At 37.3% G+C, this 16503-nt stretch overlaps 1 protein-coding gene across 1 annotated transcript in view; it reads right to left on the minus strand.

The window, feature by feature from the left end:
- The window catches only part of MEMO1 (mediator of cell motility 1), a 135811-nt gene that overhangs the window by 49560 nt on the left and 69748 nt on the right, over positions 1–16503 (minus strand). Inside the window, exon 3 of the mRNA XM_008583356.1 lies at positions 6652–6720. The gene's annotated coding sequence lies outside the window, so the exon portion shown is untranslated. The remainder of the gene's footprint in view (positions 1–6651; positions 6721–16503) is intronic.

The following is a 16503-nucleotide window of genomic DNA, read 5'->3' on the forward strand; positions in this document are numbered from 1 at the left end:
AGATTTTTGACTTAAGTAGATATCTATTTTTACTATTATATTCTTAATGCTCATCTCACTCACCAATTTATAAGCCCACAGAGCTGGAACCACGTCTGTTTTATTAATCACTGTGTCTCCAGCACTACCTACCACCATACCTGGCTCATAGCAGTCACCTAATAAACGTTTTTAAAATAAATGCTTTAATTTATTCATCAATTTCCCTCAGAGATCAGCACTTGAAATCCTTTGCTAACAACTCTATAGATTTAAACTGGCAAGTTTATTTGAAAACAAGCTTGGTTATCATCTTATAAACCACCTCACACACTCCCCATTAAATTATAGGCCCTAATAGTTACTATGAAAAGAAAAATCTTGTTAGACCTGACTAGCCATACTAAAAATCAAACAATCATTTTGTCAGTTTAGTCTCAATTTGTAATCATTTTTGCACTTAAATTTTATATTTTTCACCATAAAAATATCTATTTTTCATAGAAGAAAACATATATAAGGTATCATCTACACACAACTATTGTTACCATTCTTTTATTTTTCAGTCATTTGTTGTCATTTATTTTACCTCACATAGTAAATACTTTTTTTCCCAATTTTGCACAACTTTATACCCTGCTTTTTCTACCTGCTATATTATAAGGATTTTCCAAATTACCACAAAGCCTTCATAACCATCATTTTTAATAACTACATAATATTCCCTTAAGTAAACTCATATTTACTTAACTCACTATTAGAAATTTGAACTCTTTAAAAACTAATGCTGCTGTGGGAATCTAAACACATTTAATGTTTTCCATTTTGGGATTTATTAAGATAGAGCCTCAAAATCTGAATTTCTAAACCAATAACTATCTACATTTTTATGAGTCTCATATATATTAACAAATTGCTTTCCTAAAGCATTGATGTGATATAGGTTCAGTATCACTTATCCAAAATGCTTGGGACCAGAAGTGTTTTGGATTTTTTTCAGATTTTGGACTACTTGCAGAATACATACTGGTTGCAGGCTGGCAGATTAGCTCAGTTGGTGAAAGCATGGTGGTCATAACACTAAGGTCCAGGCTCAATCCCTGTACTGGCCAGCCACTCCCCAACCCCCACCCCAGGGGAAAAAAAAAATACACACTGGTTGAGCATCCCTAATCCGAATTCAAAGAGCATTTCCTTTGAGCATCATGTCAGCATTTCAAAAAGTTTTGGAGTTTGAAGCATTTCAGATTTCAGATTTTCAGATTAGAGAGGTTCAACCTGTATACACTGTCAATTGAAATGTATTTTTTTTTAGGAAAAACAACTAATTTCACCATAATCTAGCCAGTCCTGGATTATGGGAATTACTGTATTGTTCTTTAATTGGTTCATTTAAATTGGTATCTCACTACTATTGTTATTTCCATTTCATTTTTAGAGAAGTATATTGTCTGCTTTGTGTTGCTCTAACAGAAAATCTGAAACTGGGTAATTTATAAAGGGAAGAGGTTTATTTTGCTCATGATTCTGGGATAGCTGCATCTGGTGTGGGCCTCAGGCTGCTTCTACTCACGGCAGAATGTGGCAGGCAGCAAGGTGCCAGGGTCTTTTAAACTACCAGCTTTCAGGGCAACTAACAGAGCAAGAACTTACTCACTACCCACCACCCCCAGGGAGAGCATTAATCCATTTACGACCGATCTGCTTCCATAACTCAAACAGCTTCAAACACTGCCACATTGGGGAACAGATTTCCACATGAGTTCTGGGAGGACAACACATCCAAACTCCATCATTCCACCCCTGGCCTCACAAAACTCATCTCACTCTCACATACAAAATACAATCATTCCATTCCAACAGTCCCAAAAGTCTTAGCTTGTTCCAACACCAACTTAAAAGTCCAAAGTCCAAAGTCTCATCTGAGACCAAAGGTAAAACTCCTTCCAGATGTGAACTTGTAAAAATCAAAAACAAATTACCTACTTCTAAGATACAATGGTGGAACAGACATTGGGTACACATTCCCATTCTAAAAGGGAAGAATAGACCAGAAGAAAGGAGAAAAAAGCCCCAAACAAGTCCAAAATCCAGCAGGGCAGACATTAAATCTTAAAGCTCCAAAATAATCTTCTTTGACTCTAAGTAGGGCATCTGGGCCCCCAAAATATCAGGCGGCCCTGCCCCCACAGCTCTGCTGGATACAGCCCACTGGGCTGTACCAGTGCCTGCAGCTTTTCCAGGCCAGTGTTGTGCATTGCCAGTGGCCCTACAGTTCTGGGGTCCTGGCAGCAGCCCTGCTGCCTTGGCTCTACTAGACATTTCAGCAGCAGAGGCTCTCTGTGGGGGCTCCAACCATACTTTTCCGCTCCACGGCTCCACCCCTGCAGCAGGTCTTTGACTGGATCCCCAGGCTTTTCCATATGTCCTCTGAAATCTGGGTGGAGGCTACCATGCCTCCACTGCACTCAGGTTCTGCTGGACTGCAAATTTACCACCACATGGATGCCACCAAGGTTTCTGGCTTGTGCTCTCCAGAGCTGCTGCGCGAACCACACTTGGGGCTGCTTGAGGCAAGGCTGCTCCAGCCAGAGCAGCTGGGATGCAGAGAGCAAGTTCCCAAGGGCAGCTGTACCCTGGATCTGTCCTCTGGAACAACTCGGTCCTTCTGTCCTCTGGAACAACTCGGTCCTTCTAGGCCTCTCCGGGCCTTGTGGGGAAGGGCGTCCTTTCAGACTTCTGAAATGCCTTCAAGACCTTTCTCCCATTGTCTTGGCTATTAGAAACCTGGTTGTCTCATGGCCATGCTAATGTCTTTAGCAATCAGTCTATCTGCTGCACCCTTGCATTTTTCTCCTGAAAGGGTTCTCTCATTCTCTACCACAAGGCCAGGCAGCAAATTTTCCAAATCTTTACTCTCTGCTTCCCTTTTAAATTCTGGCTCTATGTCATGCCTTTGCCACCATAACTCAGCGTAGGCTGTTACAAGTAGCCATACAGCTTCTTTAATGATTTGCTGCTTAGAAATTTCTTCTGCCAAATATGCTGGTTCACCACTCTTAAGTGCCACCTCTACAAAGTCCTAGGGCTTGGACACAATGCAGCCAAGTTCCCTGCTATGGTGTACTAAGGGTTATCTTTTGTCCAATTCCCAGTAAGTTTATCATTTCTATCTGAGACCTCATCATCAGCATGGCCTTTACTGTCCACATTTCTATCAGCATTCTGGTCACAACCATTTAACCAACCTCTAAAATGTTCCAAACTTTCCCTCATCTTTTGGTCATCTTCTGAGTCCCGCAAACTCCTACAACCTTTGCCCATTACCCAGTTCCAAAGCTTCTTCCACCTTTTCAGGTATTTGTGTAGCATCATGCCACTCCTCAGTACCAATTTTCTGTATTAGTCCTTTCTATCTGAGACCTCATCATCAGCATGGCCTTTACTGTCCACATTTCTATCAGCATTCTGGTCACAACCATTTAACCAACCTCTAAAATGTTCCAAACTTTCCATCTTTTTCTCTTCTTCTGAGTCCTCCAAACTCCTCCAAACTTTACTCATTACCCAGTTCCAAAGCCACTTCCACATTTTCAGGTATCTGTATAGCAACACCCCACTCCTTGATACCAATTTCTGTATTAGTCCACTTCTGTTTCTTATATCAAAATACAAGGAACTGGGTGATTTATAAAGAAAACTAAATTTAGTGCTTACAATTTCTGAGGCTGGGAAGTCCACAGTCGATTTGGTGATGCCGACAGTGAACCAGGGGTCTCAGATTGCAAGATGGTGGAAGCAGAGAGAGAGAGAAAGAAAGACAGACTCTCCTCTTCTTTTAAAGGCCTCAGAACCACGCCCCTAACCACCATTTTTAATCCCTTCACTATCACATGGTCCTAAAATCCAATCACCTCTTCATGGCTCCCCCTTTCAATTACCACAGGATATCCCACCCTCTTAATAATCACAGTAGGGGCCAAGTTTCTAATACATAAAACTTGGAGGACACAATTCAAGATTCAATGAGTTTTGGGGGAATGTAATTCAATCCACTACAAGAAGTAAAACATATTTTAATTTTTCTTTTATTAATCATTTATACTTTTTCATAAACCATTTAGCAACTGAGTTCTATGATTTTTTTTAATAATACTAATCCCTTATTTGTCATATTTTTGCAAATATTTTTCCCATTCTGTTTATTGCTCCTTTTGGTTACATTATGATGAGTTAATTTTCATGTAATTTAATCTGTTTCTAATTATAATTTATCACTTTTTATAATCTCCCCAACAATGCCTCATAAGCATTTAGCTATCCTGTGTTCCAAATTTGCTGTGGTTCAATATTCTTCTCCACTTAGTTTAACAGCCTTATCTAACTGGTATTTACTTTGATGTATGGTGTTAGTAGAGAGTCTAAATTGATTTCTTTTTCCAAGTTGCCAGCCAGCATTCCAATATTAATTTTGAAATAATTTTTCTACCTGTTATTCTTAAAATCCTACTTGTACCCTACCCCTTTTAAGTTCTAGGAAGTGAAGTGATATTATTTACATTTTAAAAAGATGATCCTGGTTGGCTTGAAGAAAATGGATTACTGTGGAAGAATGGAAACTTGTGGTATAGAATTTAACCTTCTCTCTTGGACCAACTATCATTTTTTCTCTATACTTCTCATAGGGTCCAAAAAGATATTTTTCCTCTATTTTCTCAAAGGACTCTATAGTCACTGCAATACTCAGGGAGGGCCACTTTCAAGAGAATCCCACTGTGACTGTCAATTATTATTTTTATACTTAAACCTTCAAATATATTTATTCAGAATTCAATTATTTTATACTAATTATGAAAATAATCTGATCATATCACCACCCATCATTTGCTTCGCTTTCTCTTACTCTTCTTCTTAGTCCTTGTATCTCTACCCTTTTTCTCCCCCTTTTCTTTTTCCTTCCATTCTCACTTGCCATCAACTTATTTAACACATGCTTTCCATTTCTAACAACATAGACTCTATACCCCACTAGTCCTAAGCCAAATTTAATTCTGGGATACTCCTCCAGCACATGACACCATCAACGTGAGAGTACTTGAAAAAGTTCGTGGAAAAATAGAATTAAAAGATAATATGAATCTTTCCATGAAACTTTTGATGTAAAAATTTTTGATGTAAAAATTCTGCCAGAAAGGTTTGGAAAAAGCCATTACACACTAACCTTGATTATAGCTGCTTTACAGACCCAGGTCAAATAAAAGAAGCTTCTAAAAATCTTCCAGTTGAAGTTCTATTTGCTCTTATGCATGAAATAAATTAGTTAAGATTGTATACTAAATATGCATCAAGAAATATTTGCTAAAGACACTCCATCATAAATGAGGCAGGGCTAACCCAAACCTTACCAATTTGACAATATTATTGTTTATTACTAAAAACTTCCTAAAAATAATTTGCAACAAAAGTATGATGTAGTGCACAGAGAACACAACATAAAAATTAAAATAACTAGATTTCTTCTTTTAAAAATTTGAATAAATTGCTCTAAGGCAAAGGAGAGGGCTGTGGGAATTTTTTTTTTCCTTTTTGTCTTTTTTCATGACCGGTAACGGGATCGCAAGCCTCGGTGTCGCGCCCATACCGTGACCGGCAACAGGATCGCAACCCTCGGTGTCGCACCTGCACCGCGCTCAACCAGTGAGCAGACTGGTCTCTATATGGGATCCAAACCCTCGGCGGGAGCGCTGCCACACTCCCAAGCGCCGCACTCTACCGAGTGCGCCACCGGGCCGGCCCGGAATTTTTTTTTTTTTTTTTTTTTTTTTAAACTCATGGCTGCTATGAGTTACTTCTTTTGAATAACTATGCTACATCTCCACTAGTACAACTTTACTGAAAAATCAACATTTGAAAGAATTAAGATGACTGATTGTTTTCTGTATTCACATAGTTTGTACATCTCGCAATATAGATTGGATCCTGACATTGGTTCACAACTAGTAAATTAATTATTTAAAATGCTGGTCAGCAAACTAAGAAACTTGGGTGGCCATTTCCAGCAGAAGCTCCTGAAAGTTCACAAATTTCTTTCTTTAGAGAGTAGTACACTAATTAATCAGTCTCAACCTCCCAAGAAGTTTTTTGTAAAAAGCTAATTTCAGAGCTATCATTGACTTATTAAGAATTAATATACTTAAAACACCATATTAAATTCACTGTTAGATTAAATACTTCAAGTACCTTATCCTGTCAGTGAGAAATTATTTTTTCAGTAAGCAAAATTTAACAAGTACAATAAAGAATTTTTAATTACAAAATGATTAAAATAGAATAAAGCGCTTTGCATTATTCTTAGAAATGCTCATCTCCAGGCTTTCAAAGAAAAATTTAAAACCAAAATAATTAATCTTCTACTAGTTTCAGAGCTAAACATTTTGCCAACTGAAGGGAGGGTAAAAACTAAATGTTCAGACAAAGAAAAGAATATAAGAGTATTAAAGTTTTTCTGAACCTATAAAAGTTATAAAAAATTCATAAAAAGAAAAAATTCCTAATGAAATCCAGTGCATAATGTCATCAAGAATAAAAAACAAACTACTTCTATGACAAAGCAATTATCATATAATTCCCAGACTTCTCCCACTTAAAACTTTATCTGACTGTGTTACTTACGTAATAGATGGATCCACTTGTTTGTAAGCATGGGCGGCACAAGACCCACAGTACGTATATCCTGCATGGCTACAAAACAAAATATTTTTTAGACTTAATTATCAGGTTCAAAAGTCAAGATATTTTGAAAAGAAACTTTTGAAAGAAATATAATAACTACGATAAACATAATTGAATTTAGTGCATAGATTAAAAAACAATGCAACTTCTAGAATAGGGAACACACAATTGTTCTACACAGTGCTCCAATTTAAACTTTAAAAATATTTTGTAATCTTTTTTGGTCTGAAGGATAATTAAACTTCGAGATGATCAGGGCTTACTTAAAGTTGTTAATGTAACACTAATACAGGTTGAGTATCCCTTATCTGAAATGCTTTGGGACCAGAAGTGTTTCACATTTCAGATTTTTTGGATATTGGAATATTTGCATACATTTTATGAGATATATTGGGGACAAAACCCAAGTCTAAAAACAAAATTCACTGGTGTCATATACACCTTATACACATAGCCTGAAGGTAATTTTATACAATATTTTAAATAATTTTGTGCATTAAAGTTTGCCTACATTGAACAATCAGAACTAGCAAAGCTGTCACCTCAGCCACCTATGTGGACAGTACATGGTTGTTTGGCAGCACCATCATTCCTGACTCTGAATTTTTATGCTACCAATAATCTATCGTTTTCTTATACTTATTAACACATACTTAACAGTAAAAAAAAAAAAATGACATACTATTAATACAATAAAAAAACAATGTGTTCAGGGTAACTAAACAACACAGCTGCATCACCAGAATACCTGTATCAGCTGTTAAACACACCAACAACAAACAGCAGCAAACTTTCAGTCTCTACCTACAATGCTATGTTTTGATTAAAATGTTACTGTACACTGTTTGGGTTTTTTTGGTTTTTGGTTTTTTCTTTAGGTGAGAAGAAATATCAGGAGCAGTTGAAGGACCAGGAAGTGGGTCCTCTAGGGAAGAGAAGGCATGCTGCTGGATGGCTTTTTTGTGTGTGTGTCCTTTTTGAGACCGGCCGCACCGTGCTCAGCCAGTGAGCACTGTGAGCGCACCGGTCATCCCTATGTAGAATCCAAACCTGCGGCCGCACTCTCCCAAGTGCGCCACGGGCTCGGCCCTGGATGGCTTTTTTAAATGTTTCCTCCAGAGTTTCCAACCTCATTAACACCAGCTTGTCTTAGAATCTCTCTTTGATTTTATAAACAGACATTATTTCTTCTTCTGTTATGAATGCACACTGTTCTTGTCCTTCAAATAAGCCCATCACACATCTTCACCATGTCATCTGTAGGCACTTTTCCTGCAGTGTTAACAATGTCATCTTCATTGTCACTAGTACCACCATCACCTTCACTCAGAACCATTTCAGCTATTTCACCATCGGACAATCAATGAACAACTGGAGCCTCGTTAACAATGTTAAAAACTTCTGCAATATCCAATTCTTCCAGCTTACTGACGAACACTGAAAGTTACAGGAACACAACTGAGATCTTCATTCTTAGCTTTATGTAGTATTTTTCTGTTTTTCATTAACTTCTGCTCATCAATTTCAGCATAGAATTTCAACAGTTTATCCTGTTTCTTCAGGTCACACAACACCATACTCTTCTGTAAGATGTTTCACACTTTTATCACTGTCCACTTTCTCCAACAGCTCGACTTTCTGTGCTATAGATAAACATAAATACCTCTTCTTTTTCTTTTTCTTTTTATCACTGCTACCCATAGAGGACCTGCAGGCCTTATTGGCATTTTCAACAATATCTTTACAGCACAGAGCAGACACTAAGCAAAAAAACACAGTGAGTAACGCACACGGGGGGGCATCATGGAGAACCTGCTGTTGGTGCATCCAACCTACAAATGTGCTACTTTATCACCCTTCATGCATGCACTTGCATGGGGGTATATGGGCGTACGTAGAAAAGATGTATCACAGCTGAAGAGTGCTGGGAGGGTCTTTTTTCCCTTAGAGATGCTGAATAAACTACATACAGTGAGCCTAAATTTTGACTGTGACCCATCACATGAGGTCAACTATGGAATTTTCCTCTTGAGGTGTTATGTACAGGGTCAAAAAGTTTCAAACTCTGGAGCATTTCAAATTTCAAATTTTCAGATTAGGGATGCTCAACCTGTAACATATGAGTTTTTGATACTCTTCTTCAACAGCATTAGCAGACAGTTACAGGCCAAGAGGAAGTCAAATCAGACTAAAAACAAATACCCTACAACTAACAACTCACTTCCCTGTGTCTTTAGTGGTAAGGAAATGGATGTGGCCTTTTATATAGTATGCCTCTCATTTCTCTACATACTACTCTTCCTTTTCATCCTCTGGTCTTGGCATTCAGTCAATTCTCTTATCACCTATAGAATGACTATGTTTCTTGACCTCATTTTTCTTTCTTGACTCATTCTAGTCACATGAGTCTAAAGTCTTTTCCCCTAGTGCTTACTTATTAGTATACGGCCAGTGGTATGCTGGTAAATATTTTAACAACTGGCTCTGCAGAAAAAAATGTATGCACATACATATATACATAAGCTTACTATAAAATTTTACTTAGATAAAAATATATGTATCATGATTTATAAATAATGACAAAATATGTAATACTTTATTATAAATTCCACATAGCCAACTGATAGTCACAATCAGTTTTTGCTGAACTCCTATAGCCAAGCAATGGTTGCAATGACAAAAGAGTAAAACAATGAACATATGCCTGAACTTCATTTATTCGTCAATGACTTGTATAACTTCTTCACTGATAACAGTTTTCAAATACTGGCAAGAATACTTCCTCACTTTTTTGTGCTATTCACAATGTAAAGGCTATAGACACAACATAAAAATGAGTTTAATCTGCATTATTAATATTTTCCCATTACTTTCTTATATGTAGACAACCAACAAAGCCTTGATGTGTAGCAATTTGCCAATTAGTGTGAATTAAATCATTCCCACCACAGCTGATCCACAGAAAACTGAAGATGAACAGTAAATTGAGAAGACAAAACACAGACTAGGAGAAAATATTTGTAAAGCATATATCTGATAAAGGATTTACATCTGAATATGCACAGAAATCTCAAAACTCAATAAGAAAACAAACGACCCAATTTTTAAAAAATAGGCAGCCGTTTTGCAAGATGAAAAGAACTCCAAAAATTGGTTGCACAGCAATGTGGATATACTTAATGCTACCAAACTGCACACTTAAAGATTGTAAATATTATGTGATGTGTATTTTACCATGATTAGTTTTTTCTAAAATAAGACATAAACAGATACGTCGTCAGAGAATATATTGGTATGGCACATAAGCACACAGAGAGATGCTCAACATCATTTAGGCATTAGGCAAAGGCAAATTAAACTGCAATGAGATACCACTGACACCTACCAGAATAGCTAAAATTAAAAAGAGTGACCATACCAAGTGTGGCAAGAACTAAAACTCATGCTTTGGTTATGGAGATATAAAATGGTACAACTGTTTTGGAAAACCATTTGGCAACTTCTTAGAAAGTCAGACATACTCCTACCATATGACCCAGTGTTTCTACTCCTAAGAAAAATAAAAGCATTCTGTCCACATATGACCAGTGTTTCTACTCCTAAGAAAAATAAAGGCATTATGTTACACACGGATTTGCACACAAATGTTCACAGCAACTTTATGTTCACAGCAGCAGTGCAACAGGCAAAAACTACTGGAAAGAACCAAATGTCTCTCAAAAGTGAATGGATAAGCAAATTGAAATCTTTCCATACAATGGAATACTCTTAGCACTAAAAAGGAATAAACTATTGACATTCAAAGTATGCTTTTTCAAAAAAAAGGTAAAAATAAATAAATAAGTACATATATGCTAGAGGGAAGAAGCCAGACAAGAAGAGTTCATACTACATAATTCCATTTAAATAAAACTCTAGAAAATAAAAACTAATTTATAGTGACAGAAAGTAAATCATTGAACACGGAATGGGAGGAGGAGGCAGAGAAGTACACAAAGGAAGAATCATAAAAGGACACGAGGAAACTTTTAAGGTCAATAAACATGTATGTTATCTTGATTGTTAGTGATGGTTTCATATTTATACACATGCATCAAATTGTACAGTTCAGACTTTTTTTTTTTGTATTTTGTCTTTCTTTTCATCTTCACTGACAATGACCCTCTGCAACAAAGCCAGGAACTCCCTTACTCCTGTCACAAACACGGTGTTTGGTTTTGTTTTATATTGGCGTAAAATAGATATCACAGAGAATCTACCATGAGAAACATTTTTGACCGTACAGTTCAGTGAAATGAAGCAGGTCCACATCAGTGAATGTTGCCGCATTGCTCTGGCAGCCACTCCCTCTCCCCCCATTCATTTTGCCACAACTCTTCCTTCACAGGTGCCTTCTGTGGGGTTCATTCATGTTTGCCCATCTACCTCTTTTTTTGTTGGTGAAGAGGCACACGCAATCATTTGACCAAGCTACTGCCATGGGTATGTGGAATGGGACTGAGGATCACTCGTGGGAACCAGGTGGGAGAAAGAGTACACATCCTGAAAATTAAAGATTGATTATAAAAAATGAAAACAAAAATAAAATGAGTAAATAAATTAACCCTGCACCTAGAGCAAAGTGCCACAGCAGAGGGAGTGCTGGGCTCATCACCCAGGGTAGATGGGTTAAAAAACAAACTGTACACTTTAATTATATGCTCTTGTGCGTAGTGCTAATGATACCAAGGTCAAGGGTTTGGATCTCTGTACTGGCCAGCTGCCAAAAATAATTTTTTTTTTTTTTTTTTAAGTAAAAGATGACTGGTAAGGGGATCTTAACCCTTGACTTGGTGTTGTCAGCACCACGCTCACCCAGTGAGCAAACCGGCCATCCCTATATGGGATCTGAACCCGTGGCCTTGGTGTTATCAGCACCACACTCTCCCGAGTGAGCCAAGGGCCAGCCCCAATAAATAAATAATTTTAAAGGACTGGCCGGTTAGCTCAGTTGGCTAGAGCATGGTGCTGATAACACCAAGGTCCAGGGTTTGATCCCTGAACCACCCAGCTGCCAAAAAAAAGTACATAAATAAATCAAATATATATATATACACTCTTGTATGCTAATGATAGCACGATGAGGCTTTTTTTAAAAAAATGGTCCTAATCTGAACTAGCTTAAGATATGAAGGGAAAAAATGATACTCCCATAAATCAATCACAGCAATACAAGACAGTAGTATGTTTAAACAGGAATTAAATCAGTGTACAGGACATTCACTAGCCTCACTGAAATCACTGAAGGCTTTAATTAATGGCATTAATGGTAGTCACTCTATATTCTCACAAATCAGTTCTAATCTTAGCCAGAAGGAAATGTAAGTAGTTCTTTGGCTCAGCACATTCAGTTTTGCTACCATCCACACTACTGATCTTGGTTTTATAGCCTAACCAGGGGATCTGTTTTATTCAGTTATGGCCCCAATCTCTGAGTGCCTGAGACCCCAATACTGACTGCTTCGAATTCCTAACACGTGCTTGTGACCTTAACATTACTGTTCCATTGTCAATTCAGAAGTATGCTACCTTGGCTGTTCTTGTGGACTTTAAAAACCACCTTGTCCACCTGGACTGGATCTGCCCTGGTCTATCTCAAACCTGAATGACATCTCAGATTTTCCACAATGTTCTGCTCTTGGTTGTCATTCATATCCCATTCCTCCACTTCTCAATCTTTATCCTTAAATTGGTTCTTCCATCTTAGATCTATATTTCAGTCTTTACTTCCCATTTCCCATTCTTACTTTTTAAGTTCAAGTATGATCCCCAATCCATACTCTGATCTCTAAGTCAACTTGTCTTTCTAGTCCGAGTCTCTCTTGTTTTTAACAGTCCTATTCCTCACCAAGCTCAGTTCTTAAAATCCAGAAAGGCTTCTAGAAACATTGGATTCTTCAACAGAAATAGTAAGAGTAGAAAGGTAAGAGCATGAGGCTAAAAAAAGAACACGAGCAAATGTCCAAGTGCAAGATGTAGATGAAAAAAATACAAGACTAGCCTGAGTGTAACAAGAGAGTAATGCAAAGCAAGCATCTGGCAGAGTCATCTGGGCTTGATAAAACAAGATACTGAAAAAATGCTGTGGGCTCTTGAGCAGAGGAGTGACAATATGAAAATGTTATTAGGCTAGTACTGAAAAGCATTAGCACAGAGGATAGATTAGAGTCTAAAAAGTGTTAAGAGAAGCTCTCTTGGCAACCATGGCAGTGCTATATCCAAGCATGAGGTACTAATGTCATGGTCTAGAATGGCATCAGTACTGGTGAGAAATAAGAAATGAATGCTCTAAAGACCAAAAAAGAAAAACTGACAGATCTTAGTGAACAAGTATAGTGGAGCAGGAGGAAAATAATAATAGTAACATTTACTGAATGCTTACTATGTGTCAAGCACTCTTCTATGTGTTTCAAAGTATTTACTCATATAATCCTCACATCAATCCTATGAGATAGGTATTATTATTTTTTTCACTCTGTAAATGAAGAAACTAAAGCAGAGACATTAAGAAACTTGCTCAAGGTCACACAAATGTTGTGGCCACCCAGGACTTAAAGCCAGGCACTAGAGCTCTAGAACCCACATAACCACCATAAGAGACCTTTACAGGGAAGGAGTTCATAAAGTAGGAAAAGCAATAAGCCTGAAAACTGGAAGATTACTTCAGAATTATATACCTTATAATACCACAGGAAAGGACTAAAGTTTTCAAAATACAATTAACTGTTTTATAATGGAACTCAAATTTCCTTTCTGAAGTTGAAGGCACAGAAGTCTGCTTGAAGTAAAGACAAAATAGTGGCAGAGAGAGAAAGAGTCTTAACATGAAAAGGTCTTAACTTGGATAGACAATGCACTGCAGAGTGTTTAAAAAGGAGGGGGCAGGACTGGCCAGTTAACTCACTTGGTTAGAGCGTGGTGCTGATAACACCAAGGTCAAGAGTTCAGATCTCAAACCAGCCAGCCACCAAAAAATACATATATAAAATAAAATCACCCACACACAAAAAATCACTGAGTGCACCATCTCTCTTAACCCCCACCATGAAGAACTTTACTTCATGAGAGAAGCAAGATCATAATCAAAGAGAATTTCTAATACTCTCCTTTATCCTGGCCCAGATACATGGTAATGAAAAAAGCCAGAGTAATAACCCTGTAAAATCTACTTTAGCTAAGGTAAGATCTAAAAAGTTAGAAAGTAAATTATAAAGCTCCTGTGAACAGATGGGATCAACTTGATTGACAACTGACTTATACAGTCTGCAGAAGCAGCAGCTTCCGCACTGCCTCTCAATTTTATTTTGCTGTACCTAGTCTTTTACTCTTTTTCTTTTGTAGGCACTGCTCAATGGTCCTCAAGATTCCTACCCCCACCCAAAAAATGTTAGTAGATAATTATGCCCAAAACAGTGTCCAAGTTAGTCACTATTCAGAATAATTTATTTTTACAAAACAGAATCTCACAAATACCAATTAAACAATACCATGGGCTAAGGACAGTTATTAAAGTCAAATAAAAATAAATTAACCACGACGTTGCATACCTAGATTTTTTTCCTACTATTAGAATATACAGGATTTGAGGGCCGGCCCGGTGGCGCACTGCTATAGTGCGCCGCTTGGGAAGCGCGGTGGCGCTCCCGCCGAGGGTTCGGATCCCACATGCAGACCGGTATTAATCCATTGTTTCTCACCTAATCAAACTTATGCAAACTTCCCCTCTCAACCCTGAGTCAATTTTTCTTTCTCTACTAAATCATTTCATCAAAATTACAAACATTTTAGGGCCGGCCCATGGCTCACTTGGGAGAGCGTGGTTCTGACAACACCAAGTCAAGGGCTAAGATCCACTTACCGGTCATCTTTTAAAAAAAAAAAAAATTACAAACATTTTAAAATCTCCCAACCGAAATAAAAATCCTCTCAATACATTCCCATACAGATATTGCTCTATTTGTTTTACAACAAAATTCCTCAAAAAATTATCTATACTCACTGTCTTCATTTCCCTCACCTCTCATTCTTCCCTGAGCCCAAGATACCGACATGAATACCCTACTGCTTAGTATAAACAAGGATTAGTGATAAACAAGTTGTACATCCCCAGTAAGTAACTTAACTACATAACCTACAAAGATTCATTGTCTCATGATAAACAGTGGTAGAACACTACAAGTATGCTTCACTATATACAAACTAGTTTTCTATATTTTTTAGCTTTTAAACTCTTAAACTACTTTTTATATTAAAAGTAACATACACATAGCAAAAATGTTAAAAAAAAAAAAAAGGGGGGGTACACAATGAACAGGAAAGTATCCTTTTCCCCATACTACTCTTACTAAGTTAACTACTAACAAATCAAACTCTATTTTAAATAAAGGAAGGGAGCTTCAATATCCATAGTATATTTTACAGTAAAAAATAATTTCATCATGTTAATAGCCTCAATTATCTGATTATATTTTTATATTCAACGAGAGGTTTCCTAAGTGATGCATACCTATACAGCTCCATTCTAAGGGTTACTGAGATGTTCCTGCATAGTGCAAGACAAGCAAGAAGACTGGCATCAAGGTGCCTGGCAATCCTGGTAGGAAGGCTTTCGGAACTCGTAGTTCATGAGATCATTTCAATACATATCCCTGGGCCACATACTGTTTCCTGAATCTCAAGATAAGTAAGGCAGTTCTAAATTCAACCACAGAATAGTTTTTAATCAAATTAATTTCTTTTAAATCCTCCAAATGTGCTTGTCTATATGTTATAGCGATTAGAATTCATTAAGACAGATCAATAGTCAGTCTATGGGTAAATATTTATTCTTTAATGACACTATTCTATTTAATCTACAGTAATATAAAAATGAGCAGAATGATTAAGCACTTTCAAAAGTATGCCATTCTCACACAGCCTAACTGGTTACAACTCTATCTAGGTTCTGCACTTGTTTTATTAGGACCCCCTGATATGATTTATGTCTATTAAGGTAAAATCTAAGAAAAGCTGGTACCAGAGAGCTAGAATTTATAAAATTTAAAGTATGTTTTTTGATAAACTTGATTTGAAATAAAAGTAGAAACCTTAAAATAAGTTTTCTAATTCCTATCTATATAAGCATGTTCTTATAGAGATCCTTTTGTGCTATATGACGATGAAATATTTGTTGTTGCTTTTCTGCCTCAAAAAAAAAAATAGTCACTCTAGAAAGAAAAATAATTACTTCTGGAAACTATATAATAAGATAAAAGTTAGCTATATTTAAAGTTTTCATATGTTAAAATAGAAATTGCCTATTTATGCACAAACATAACTACAAAGTCATTATATAGCAGAAACATACACACAAAAGCCAAAACTATTTTAAAATGTCCATTTTTAAATCTGGGACAACTTGGAAATGTTACAAATCAATATATTTGTATCTTAGGCTAAAACATTTCATTTCCCGGATCATTGCCAATAATTTCAATTTAAAACTAATTACAAGAAAGGCTAGCCAGGGCCGGCCCGGTGGCACACTGCTACAGTGCGCCGCTTGGGAAGCGCGGTGGCGCTCTCGCCGAGGGTTCGGATCCCACATACAGACCGGCCGCTCACTGGCTGAGCGAGGGGCTGGGGCAGCACCGAGGGTTGCGATCCCGTGGCCGGTCCCGGTCCGGTACGGGAGCGACACTGAGGGTTGCGATCCGTTGCCGGTCACGAAAAAAGACAAAAAAAAAAAAAAGAAAGAAAGGCTAGCCAGTTAGC

The sequence above is a fragment of the Galeopterus variegatus genome, unplaced genomic scaffold, assembly GCF_000696425.1.
Source record: "Galeopterus variegatus unplaced genomic scaffold, G_variegatus-3.0.2 Scaffold2894, whole genome shotgun sequence".
NCBI lineage: Eukaryota > Metazoa > Chordata > Mammalia > Dermoptera > Cynocephalidae > Galeopterus > Galeopterus variegatus.